The sequence below is a fragment of the Polypterus senegalus genome, chromosome 8 (assembly GCF_016835505.1).
Source record: "Polypterus senegalus isolate Bchr_013 chromosome 8, ASM1683550v1, whole genome shotgun sequence".
In the NCBI taxonomy this organism is placed as follows: Eukaryota; Metazoa; Chordata; class Cladistia; order Polypteriformes; family Polypteridae; genus Polypterus; species Polypterus senegalus.
The window spans coordinates 59172846-59185178 of NC_053161.1; the positions used below are offsets into that span (position 1 = coordinate 59172846).

General features: G+C 47.0%; 1 pseudogene; it reads left to right on the forward strand.

Annotated features, from left to right (window-relative positions):
* The first annotated feature begins 8229 nt into the window (after positions 1-8229).
* LOC120534553 lies at positions 8230-11355 on the forward strand (annotated as a pseudogene).
* Positions 11356-12333: the final 978 nt, after the last annotated feature.

Genomic DNA, 12333 nt, shown 5'->3' on the forward strand with positions numbered 1-12333 from the left:
AGACATGAATGTCACTGCCAAGGTAAGTAAAACTCTCAACAAGGTCAACACTCTCTCCACAAACAGACACACTGCTGATGGCTGTGCCCAAGAGGTCATTAAAGGCCTTGATCTTGGTTTGTATCCAGGACACTCGCTCAGTCTCTCGAGCGCCCCAATCAGAGCCTCCAGTGACATCCACAAAGATCACTGCATCGTCAGCAAAGTCAAGATTCTTTTGTGCTTTAGGTCAATTGTGACTTGTCTGGTGGCCTCCAGCTGACGTCGGGACAAACAGCCAGATACGTGTGAAGTCCAGACAAGCAAAACCCGCTAAAGGCCCAGCATTAGCATGACATCTGTTCTGCTCCTCTGTAAATCTTATAAAGAAGCAGGTTACTGTTTAAATGCCAGTAACTTACAGAGCATCAGTGGAAACGCTGCAAGGCCACTCTGCCTCATCGGAGACCTTCTCACCTTGAAAGTCCCTTACTTTAACTCACCATTTTCTAAGTAGCCTATTAAGAAACTTATTAAGAATTAAGAAACAACAACTTTTTAAACTGATACGCAGGCCTATTTTTCTTTTTTTTTCAAATGTACCCTATTTCGTCCTAATGAAAAACTGAATATTTCAAAAAGGTTGCTGCAATGAATAGTGTGATAAAGGCGCTATATTGGCACCGACCCGTCACAGACTGACACCAGAGGCATGGGCAAAATAAACACAAAGTCTTTATTTTCTTCAGCCGTGGTACACATCCTCCCCGTGTCCCACTGGCCCTATACAGTCCCCAAACACAAATTCAAAGTAAATCACACCCTTCTTTCCTCCACTCTTCCCAGGGCAGCTACGTCCTCCTTCTCCCAACTATGGCACCCTGAGTAGTGGCTGCAGGCTCCCTTTAGCCTTGCAGCTCTCTCTGGTGGTGGCCACGGAGCCCAACCAGGATGAGCTCTGGTGTTCCATAAAACAGGCCCCAACGCAACCCAAGGGGGCTGCCACCAAGTGTTCTGGGGGATGTAGCGTGCATCCCATGGCTGCTCCACCGGATCCAGTGTTGAAGGGGTGTCCTGGCCGGGCATGGGTCCCGGCCGTCCACCACAATAGATTTAAACTTGCATTGTAAATTCAGACAAAACATATTTGGACCATAAAAATAATAGGATTTTGAAACATAATAAATTAACTCTGGAAGAAAAAAGGTCTTCTTCTCAAATATATTACAACTATAACAATTGGACGATCATATTTTCTGTTTTTTATTGCACTGAACAAGTTTAAGTTTTGTTTCTCATATTTTGTTGCTTTTGGTCTGATAGTTGGAAGAAAAAAAAATACACACACACACACAAGACCCTCCTGGTTGTGTTTTTAAAAAGCACAAAGAATTTCATTACTAAAAGCAGGTCATCAAATAAAATCCTTTCTCAAGCCTTAACCCAAATATAAAGAGAAGTGCGGCTCACTGGCCTCTCCCTTCATCTATAATTACTGTACATATTTCTCCACCCAGAATTAATCAGTTAAGAATACCTTTTCCAGGAAATATATTAGCGCATTTAAGAAATAAAAATACTTAAGAATCAGATGTTCATCTTAAAAAAATGACAGATTATACAATTTGGACACAGAAATACCCAGATTAAGATGCCAAATAATCTTTAAGGAAAAGGTTATTTCAATTAATAGCTCCACTATAATCCAGTCTCAGACTCTCAAGAAAACGTCCATTGAAAGATAGAAAAAAAAAAAAATGAGGTCAGGTGTCCAGACGGAGTCTTACAAAATATGACATCGATGTACTAAGCGTCCGGGTCACCGAGGAGACGCATCCCCCCTGAGACGCCCCACTCCGGAGCAGACACATTCGACATTTCAGTTTGGCCTGCACGCTTCCTTAAATATGAATGTGTAAGTTGTCATTTTTTATAACAAGAATGACTTAAAAATATCAATCAGGTAGAAGAAATTGTGTACACTCAATTGTATAACAACACATTTTAATTAACAAATTAATAAGTTTTCAGATAGTAAACTAACTTTTGCCAGTACTGAAACTCTTAAACCTTGTTGTAATCAAGGTCATCCTAATTATCTGTCTTACAATCAAAAAGTTCAAAAACCAAACAAAATGTGAATCGATTCAATCAAAACACTACTGTTTGTAAAGAATTTAAAAAGCCTCTAATATTCTCTATTGATATTACATTTTAATTAAATGTGTTCTCGTCTTTTTCAGACATTTTCGCATACTGTATAATAGCAGTTGGGTACTGCACAAGAAAAGGAAAAACTGTACCAAGCTTGGGTTTTAATATCAGATTAGATTTGATAATAAATTACATTTACAAAAGAGATACGCGCAGTATGTCCAAGGACTAGCCATATAGACTGAACATTTTACTGCAGGCAGCTTTTTTTAAATCCGTGTGTAATAAATACTGATTATTAAGCTCGCTCTTGTTCCAGATCAGGTTCCTAGGTATATATGTATATATGTTGAGATATATATATACTAGCTGATGCCTGCCGTAGCATATGGAGTAAGAATAGGAATGGAAAATGGTGAGAAAGAAATTCAGAAATCAAGAAGAAAGAAATACTTCTTGAAAGACGCAGTTGTGAATTGGTGTTTTGCTGGAGACGCCAGATAATGAGTCGAAAGATCTAATCTCGGAAAGAGCTTGAATTTCAGCTTCACCACCATAAACTCCAGATGTTGCCATGTATTGATAGTACTCCCGACTTGTTGTGATAACTCGACTTGCATTGGAAAGAACAACAGGAAGAATGTCTCCAAATCTGTCCCAATGTGATGCAATGAAATCTACTGCCCTATGTCGTAGTGAGAGTGCATTGCCTTCGTCAACTGTTTGTGTCAAGAAATAACGCACTGATAGGAACAGGCAGTTGCCAGATCCCGGAATACAGATGACGTTGTACAAAAACCCATCGACAGAGAAGATACTGTTGTTCATTTTATAACTTAGGAAACAACCGTCGCAGTATAACGAAAACACCAAGGAGCGAAACCAATAGGTCGAGAGAGTACCTTCCTGTAGAAGGCTAAGGAATAGACTCCCAGGCGTAGACATGGCCGAAAATGAAAGGTCACTCAGACAAGCTATTTATCGGGCAGTGATGTGACACCAATGGGGTCATGAGAGAGGAGCGGGGAACACTGTAGTCTGAAGGAGGAATAGGCATAGACTTATATAGATAGATACCGCATTCACTGTGTTGCCCAGTCGACATGATACGTCAGCGCGTCTGCCCTATTGCGAGTGGCAAAAGTGCCATTTAAACTAATACAGGTGGAGATGGAAACTGGGTTTTCTGATGAAAAAACAATAAATTTTAAAACAATATCGTTCACATACAACAGAATTTGGTGAATCGTTTAAATGCAATTATTTATATCCATTTATACACTAATAATGTCAATTATCAAATAATAATAATTATTATTACTATTAAATAATTCCTCCCATATAAGTAACATTTCTCAGACTGCCTTCTTCCATCTCCGAAACATTTCTAGACTTCGTCCTGTTTTTACGCAACACAGTACTGAAGTATTGGTCAATATATATATATATATATATATATACACAGTGGTGTGAAAAACTATTTGCCCCCTTCCTGATTTCTTATTCTTTTGCATGTTTGTCACACAAAATGTTTCTGATCATCAAACACATTTAACCATTAGTCAAATATAACACAAGTAAACACAAAATGCAGTTTTTAAATGATGGTTTTATTATTTAGGGAGAAAAAATCCAAACCTACATGGCCTGTGTGAAAAGTAATTGCCCCTGAACCTAATAACTGGTTGGGCCACCCTTAGCAGCAATAACTGCAATCAAGCTTTTGCGATAACTTGCAATGAGTCTTTTACAGCGCTCTGGAGGAATTTTGGCCCACTCATCTTTGCAGAATTGTTGTAATTCAGCTTTATTTGAGGGTTTTCTAGCATGAACCGCCTTTTTAAGGTCATGCCATAGCATCTCAATTGGATTCAGGTCAGGACTTTGACTAGGCCACTCCAAAGTCTTCATTTTGTTTTTGTTCAGCCATTCAGAGGTGGATTTGCTGGTGTGTTTTGGGTCATTGTCCTGTTGCAGCACCCAAGATCGCTTCAGCTTGAGTTGACAAACAGATGGCGGACATTCTCCTTCAGGATTTTTGGTAGACAGTAGAATTCATGGTTCCATCTATCACAGCAAGCCTTCCAGGTCCTGAAGCAGCAAAACAACCCCAGACCATCACACTACCACCACCATATTTTACTGTTGGTATGATGTTCTTTTCTGAAATGCTGTGTTCCTTTTCGCCAGATGTAATGGGACATTTGCCTTCCAAAAAGTTCAACTTTTGTCTCATCAGTCCACAAGGTATTTTCCCAAAAGTCTTGGCAATCATTGAGATGTTTCTTAGCAAAATTGAGACGAGCCCTAATGTTCTTTTTGCTTAACAGTGGTTTGCGTCTTGGGAAATCTGCCATGCAGGCCATTTTGCCCAGTCTCTTTCTTATGGTGGAGTCGTGAACACTGACCTTAATTGAGGCAAGTGAGGCCTGCAGTTCTTTAGACGTTGTCCTGGGGTCTTTTGTGACCTCTCGGATGAGTCGTCTCTGCGCTCTTGGGGTAATTTTGGTCGGCCGGCCACTCCTGGGAAGGTTCACCACTGTTCCATGTTTTTGCCATTTGTGGATAATGGCTCTCACTGTGGTTTGCTGGAGTCCCAAAGCTTTAGAAATGGCTTTATAACCTTTACCAGACTGATAGATCTCAATTACTTCTGTTCTCATTTGTTCCTGAATGTCTTTGGATCTTGGCATGATGTCTAGCTTTTAAAGGTGCTTTTGGTCTATTTCTCTGTGTCAGGCAGCTCCTATTTAAGTGATTTCTTGACTGAAACAGGTGTGGCAGTAATCAGGCCTGGGGTGGCTACGGAAATTGAACTCAGGTGTGATACACCACAGTTAGGTTATTTTTTAACAAGGGGGCAATTACTTTTTCACACAGGGCCATGTAGGTTTGGATTTATTTTCTCCCTAAATAATAAAAACCATCATTTAAAAACTGCATTTTGTGTTTACTTGTGTTATATTTGACTAATGGTTAAATGTGTTTGATGATCAGAAACATTTTGTGTGACAAACATGCAAAAGAATAAGAAAGCAGGAAGGGGGCAAATAGTTTTTCACACCACTGTATATATATATACTGTATATATATAAACTATATTGTTTATACAGTATATATATCTATAATATATATATACTAGCCACGTTACCTGTAAAAGCCTGGTAATAGAATAAATGTAAATGTTTTTGACATCTCTGACCTTATGTGCACCTTAAGTGTTCCTCCTATGCCTTTCTTTGGTATCCTTGTGTTTCACAGCCTCTCTTTGGTGGTGAATCCTCTGTCAAGCATATTTTTGAAAAGCCTGCTCTGTCATTTCGAGGGGCCTTGCTCGTCTCCTGTCCACTTTTATACATCCCGTCACTGAAGGCGACTCTCAGCATGGCTCCTAGGCCTTTACTCCTCCTCATGTGTCGCACACTCAGACTTCCTCTTTCAATCGTGTCACCAAAGGCAAATTGATCAATCGGATTGCTGAGAGGGACTGAACACACACACACACACAGACACACAACAGACCTTACCATTTTACTACATAGTATTCATATATAGACAGCATATATGCATATGTAATAAAATGGTAATATATATATATATATATATACACTAGGGTCCCCCCCCCCCCTCGCTTTGTGTCTCTACAACTCATGTTGTGAAGAGGGGGGCTGAGATGTGGTTGCTCCTCCAAAACCCCCTCTTAAACGGTGATACAATGGGATACAAACAGTTTCTTTTTTACCTCCTCTTTCCTCGATCACCTTCTGGTTTGCTGCTGCTCTGGTGCTGTGTGATCTGCATCTTGCACGGCGCTTCAAACATTTAAAAGCCTGTACAGCAGCTGTCCTACTTTTTGTCTTTTATTTCCGGCCCAGGACATGGTTAAATCTTTTGGCACAAAGCACCATCTCGCAAGACGCAAGTTCTTGATATTTTTTTAGTTTTGAATTTAAAAATGGAATGAGAATCTGAAAAATCTAACATTACATTACAGTTCGGTAAATTCTGAAAAGAATGATACTGTAGCGTTCTGTTCTTTATTGTAGAGTTCTGTTTTGCAGTTTGTGTTCTGTGATTTGCATCCCTCAGTTATTTATTCTGTTGTCCCTGTTATTTCTCATGTAATAGAGTGGAAGGTAAAGGAGGTTCCGGAGGGATGGGGGGGTGGAGCCGAGGCGGAGGGCGGGAGCGCTGGGTTGTAAGGAGGAGGGTGGAGACAGGAGAGAAGTTCGGTCATGTCGCTCTCGCTGTGAGATTGTTTTTTTTAAGTTCTGCCTGTTCGGCGTGGTTGCGGCCAACAGCAACCGTTTTTTTATTTATTAAAGAAAGGACTAACCAAGTGACCGTCTCGGATCGTCATTACGTCTGGGAAGACGCTACACTGGTGTCAGAAGTAAACACCGGGATTGTGCTCGGCTTTCGGGTGAGCTATCTAGCAGCTTCCAGCTAACCCTGCTATCACCGTGAGCAGCATGGCGCTGGGGACAACGCAGGCGCTCGACCAGAAGTCAAGGAGGAGGTGGAGTACGGTGATAACGCTGATTATCCGGGACGTGGATAGGCGCTCTCTGGGATACGAGCACGTGCTCGCCTGAGGCAGACTGCCAGGAAGCTAGCTGCTGACGCCGGATTCAGTGCGGGGTTGGCGGGGGACGGCGCTGGCGCGCAAATACTCACCAGGAAGGAGGGGAAGCCGAACGGAATCAGAAATGGCGGCCCCCTATGTGTCCAGCCGCAGATGAAAACGCCAAATATTCTGGTAAGACTGACTGGGAGGCCTTTTATGCCCAATTTGAACTGCTGGCGAAGGCTGCGGGATGGTCGAAGACATCAAAGCACTTCAGCTGGCTCTGTGCCTCACGGATGATGCCTCGCGCTGTCTGCTGTTACTTAGCCCAGAAGAACGGGGTGACTATGAGGCCTTAGTTGGGGCCTTGCAGCGGCGGTTTGGACAATTTAATCAGCCCGCTGTCCTGCGCTCTGAACTGGCTAATAGACAGAGACTGACAGGGAGCGCTCGCGTTTAGCTGCAGATATTGAAGCACTGACGAGGTGGGCTTACTCGCACATGCCAGCCGTGGTGCAGAGCGAGCTTGCAAGGGACCAATTCATCCGGGCTCTGTCCCGAGGGATCTCGGGTACAGACGCAGCTGGCCCACCCTCGCGCGCTGCAGAACGCTTTAGAGATAGCGCTGGAGAGGGAGCTGGTGGGAGCTACGGTTGAGACTGATGCCTTCACCTGTAGCCCTGTTGCAAGGGCCGTGGGTAGCGAAATTCAAGGACCAGAGAGGCGGCGTGGGTCAGCGAGCTGACAGAGATGATTCGAGCTGTGTCACTCCAGCCCCGCAGAGCGCCGACCTCGCCGCGGAGATCTTGTCTGCTGGGTGTGCGGCCAGGGCGGCCACATCAGCGTCACGTGCCCAAAGCGTGCTGACCGACAGGAAACGGCCCAGGGTCTGCGTAGAAGGGACGGCGCAGACCCCTACTCATCCGTCCCACTCCGTGGGTCCGTCGGGGGGTAGAGCCCACTTGCAAAGCCGGGAAAGTATGGCTCAGCTTTCCCCAGAAGCAGACACGGCGCGGAATGGATCAGGGTCGTCGGCTGGACTCATGTTGGGGACTTCTGCCATGTCCCTATCACCCTGAAGGGGGTGCTCTGTGTAGCTCTAATAGATACGGGCTCCACTGCCACGCTCCTCAGACCCGACATGGTTCCAGCAGGGACGCAGTTGGAAGCCACATCTGTCAAGCTTGAACTGTGACGGGGAGTTAACTCCCATGCTGGGGCGGGGCTGGTGAACATCCGGGTAGGTGGCCTAGTAGTGGACTTTAAGGTGTGGGTTGCAGCTGTACAGGATGAGTGCATATTAGGCCTAGACTTTCTAAGGGCAGCTCGGTGTGTACTGGACTTGGGGAAAAACACACTACAGTTCCCGGGGGGTCCCATGGTGCAGATGGTCCGACCTGCGCAGTCCCAAAGCTCACCTCCAGCGGCATCGAAGCAGCGGGACCCATCAGATGGAGGACTTACCCCTGCAGGTGGACCCGCCTGTCCCGTGCACCCTGTCATCCACACCAGGGGAGATGTACAGCCACAGTCCTTGGTCCAACAGCCGGTGTCGGGGGAGGCTGACAGGTTGACGGCGGTGAAAGAGATCTGGAGGCGCAGCTGTGATGGCCTGCAACCCGAGCAACAAGAGCAGCTGTGGCAGGTGTTGTGGGAATTCAAGGACATCTTCGCACTCTCAGAAGAGACCGGCCTGACACACCTGGTCCACCATGAGATCGACACAGGGGACGCGCGGCCGATCAAGACATGCCCCCGCCGCCTCCCCCTGGCACATCAGGAGGCCGCTGACACGGCGATTGAGGAAATGCTCAACGCAGGGATCATTGAGCCGTCCAATAGCCCGTGGGCTTCGGGGGTTGTGATGGTCCACAAAAAGAAGAGTCAGAAAATGAGGTTCTGCGTAGACTACAGGCCTCTGAACAGTGTGACTAAAAGACTCGTACCGCTACCCGCATAGATGAGTCCTTGGATCTGGTGTCGGGTCATCGTGGTTCTCCTCATTAGACCTACGCAGCGGTTATTGGCAGGTCCCACTCAGCCCAGAGGCCCGTCCGAAGACCGCTTTCTGCACCGGGCGGGGGTTGTGGCAGTTCAAGGTCCTCAGCTTTGGCCTTTGTAACGCCCCAGCCACATTTGAGCGGCTAATGGAAAGGGTCCTGGATGCCATTCCCGCCAAGAATGCTTGGTTTATTTGGACGATATTCTTGTGCATGGGGGCTCCTTGGCGGCACTGGGTTCGCTGAGGAGAGTCCTACAGAGGATAGCAGCAGCAGGACTGAAGCTGCACCCAGAAAAGTGCTGCTTCATGAGGAAGGAACTGGAAGTTTTGGGACACAGGATCGGGGGTGAGGGAATCAGCACTTTGGAGGACAAGGTCCGATCGGTAAGGGACTGGTCGACGCCTACCAGCATCAAGGACTTGAAGAGCTTCCTTGGGCTGGCCTCCTATTACAGGCGGTTCGTCAGGGGGTTCTCCTGTATAGCTGCACCCCTGTTCCGCCTGCAGGGAAAGGGCTGTGACTTTGTGTGGACACCAGAGTGCGAGCAGGCCTTCAGCTCCTTGAAGATGGCACTGACAAACGCTCCGATCCTCACCCCCCCCGACCCCAGTCGGCCGTTCATCCTTGACACGGATGCCAGTGGTGTTGGGATGGGGGGTGCTGAGCCAAGTAGGGGAGGAAGGGGAAAAGTAGTGGCCTATTTTAGCAGGACTTTCAACAAAGCTGAGCGGCACTATTGCGTGACCGCAGGGAGCTCCTTGCAGTTGTTAAGGCCATAGGACATTTCAGGTACTACCTGTGCGGCCTCCCTTTCACCGTCCGTTCCGACCACTCTGCCCTACAGTGGCTGATGTCCTTTAAAGAACCAGAGGGCCAGATAGCCCGCTGGCTTGAGGAGCTGGCATCGTATTCCTTCACAGTGGAGCACAGGGCGGGAACCCGGCACACTAATGCTGACGCCATGTCCCGACGCCCTTGTGTGCATGCGGGCTGCAAGTACTGTGAGAAGAGAGAGGCCAGGGAGGCCGAGATCAAGGGGGAGGAGGAGCAAGATGCTACATGTGAGGGGGGTGGACCGGTTTGCAGATTGACTCAAATGTTGGACCAAACAGAGTGGAGAGCTCAACAAGGGCTAGACGCTGATCTACAGCCGGTGCTACGCTGGGTGGAGGCAGGCCGCAAACCACAGTGGGAGGAGGTGGCAGGGTGTTCTCCTGCCTCCAAAGGACTATTTGAGAAATTTGATGCCCTTAGGGTAGAGAACGGGGTACTGCAGAGGGCCTGGAAGGAGCCGGCCACTGGAGAGGAGAGGTGGCAGGTGGTGGTTCCCCGGTCCCTGAGGGACTATATCCTCCAGGCATGCCATGGTGCCACAGGGACTGGTCACTTTGGGGTGGCAAAGACTCTCCGTCGCATCAGGCAAGGGTTTTACTGGGGTCAGGTCAGGAGGGACGTGGAAGACTTCTGCCGTCGCTGTGACCTCTGCACAGCGCACAAGGGTCCCCCTCATCAGTCCCGTGCGAACTTCAGCAGATGGCAGTGGGAGCCCGATGGAGAGAGTCGCGGTGGACATAGTGGGCCCGTTCCCCTGTACAGATAAGGGGAACCGTTATATCCTTGTTGCAATGGACTACTTTACCAAGTGGCCAGAGGCGTATGCCATTCCAGACCAGGAGGCAGAGACCGTGGCTGATGCCCTGGTGGAGGGCATGTTTGCAAGGTTTGGAGCCGCAGAGACCATCCACAGTGACCAGGGAAGGAACTTTGAGTCGGCTGTGTTTTCAGCCATGTGCGTCAGCCTGGGCATGCGGAAGACCCGGACCACACCATTGCACCCCAGAGCGACGGCTTGGTTGAACGCTTCAATCGAACCCTGGTGAAACAGTTAGCCATCCTCACGGCAGAGCACCAGCGGGACTGGGACACTCACCTTCCCTCGTCTTATTGGCCTACAGGTCTGCGGTACAGGACTCCACCCTATGCACACCAGCCCTGCTCATGTTGGGACGAGAACTGCGCACACCACCGGAGATGACCTTTGGGAGACCCCCTGACATGCCCGCTGTTCCGCCAGGGCCGGAATATGCTAGCAAGCTCCAGCACAGAATGGATTCAGCTCATGCCTTTGCCCGTGACCAGCTACAAAAAGCAGGCATAAGACAGAAGAGGTGTTATGACATGCGGGCTAAAGGTCATGACTTCCAGGCCGGGGATCTGGTCTGGGTCTATAGCCGAAAAAAGAAGGGTCTCTGTCCTAAGTTGGACTGCCACTGGGTGGGCCCTTGTAGAGTGCTTGAAAGACTGGGAGAGGTGGTTTATAGAGTTCAGCTCCCTCCTAGGGGAAGGCGGGTGGCCCTCCACAGGGACAGGTTGGCACCCTACAGGGGCACTGGTCAGCCTCAACAGAGCCCTAGGCGGCCCATGCCCTCTCAAAGGGACCGGGTGGCCACCACCCCCTTCCCAGCTGCTATTCCATCTGCTGACCCTTTGACTTCCCCCCCTGCGCTGCACCCTCCTGCTGCGGGACCACAGGCACAGCCACCTGCGTTCACACCCCGCAGGCCTCGGAGACTGAGAAGACCCCCCGGGCACCTCAGGGACTTTTTGTGGGACCCTCGGGACGAGGGTCTTAGTGGGGAGGGAGCAGTGTAGCGTTCTGTTCTTTATTGTAGAGTTCTGTTTTGCAGTTTGTGTTCTGTGATTTGCATCCCTCAGTTATTTATTCTGTTGTCCCTGTTATTTCTCATGTAATAGAGTGGAAGGTAAAGGAGGTTCCGGAGGGATGGGGGTGGAGCCGAGGCGGAGGGCGGGAGCGCTGGGTTGTAAGGAGGAGGGTGGAGACAGGAGAGAAGTTCGGTCATGTCGCTCTCGCTGTGAGATTGTTTTTTTTAAGTTCTGCCTGTTCGTGGTTGCGGCCAACAGCAACCGTTTTTTTATTTATTTAAAAAAGGACTAACCAAGTGACCGTCTCGGATCGTCATTACGTCTGGGAAGACGCTACAATACCAAACATACAGCATTTATGTAGGTTTTAAAATAAGCCTGATTTAAAGCATGACAAAAAACGTGACATAAAAACGTCACTGTTGCACTTTTAGGCTTTTATATACAGTATATATAGAGTAGATATGAATATATATGTATACTAGCAAAATACCCGTGCTTGGCAGTGAAGTAGTGTGTTAAAGAACTAATGAAAAAGAAAAGGAAACATTTTGAAAATAACGTAACATGATTGTCAATGTAATTGTTTTGTCACTGTTATGAGTGTTGCTGTCATATATATATATACACACACACATATATACATACTGTATATACACATATACATATCTACATATGTACTGTATATACACACATATATACAAATATATATATATATATCTACATATATATATATTAGGTGGGACTCGATTAAAAAATTAATCCAATTAATTAGAGGCTGTGTAAGAATTAATCTTGATTAATCGTATGTAATCACACGTAAATTTGCCCCAAATCGTTGTTTTTTTTTTAATTTAAAACGGTTTTAGTGGGCGACAGAATCAAATAATAGACATGGACATGAATATTGTAAACTGAAGCTGTTTTAATTTCTGAAAAAAAATGCTTTTAAACTGCATTTGAATT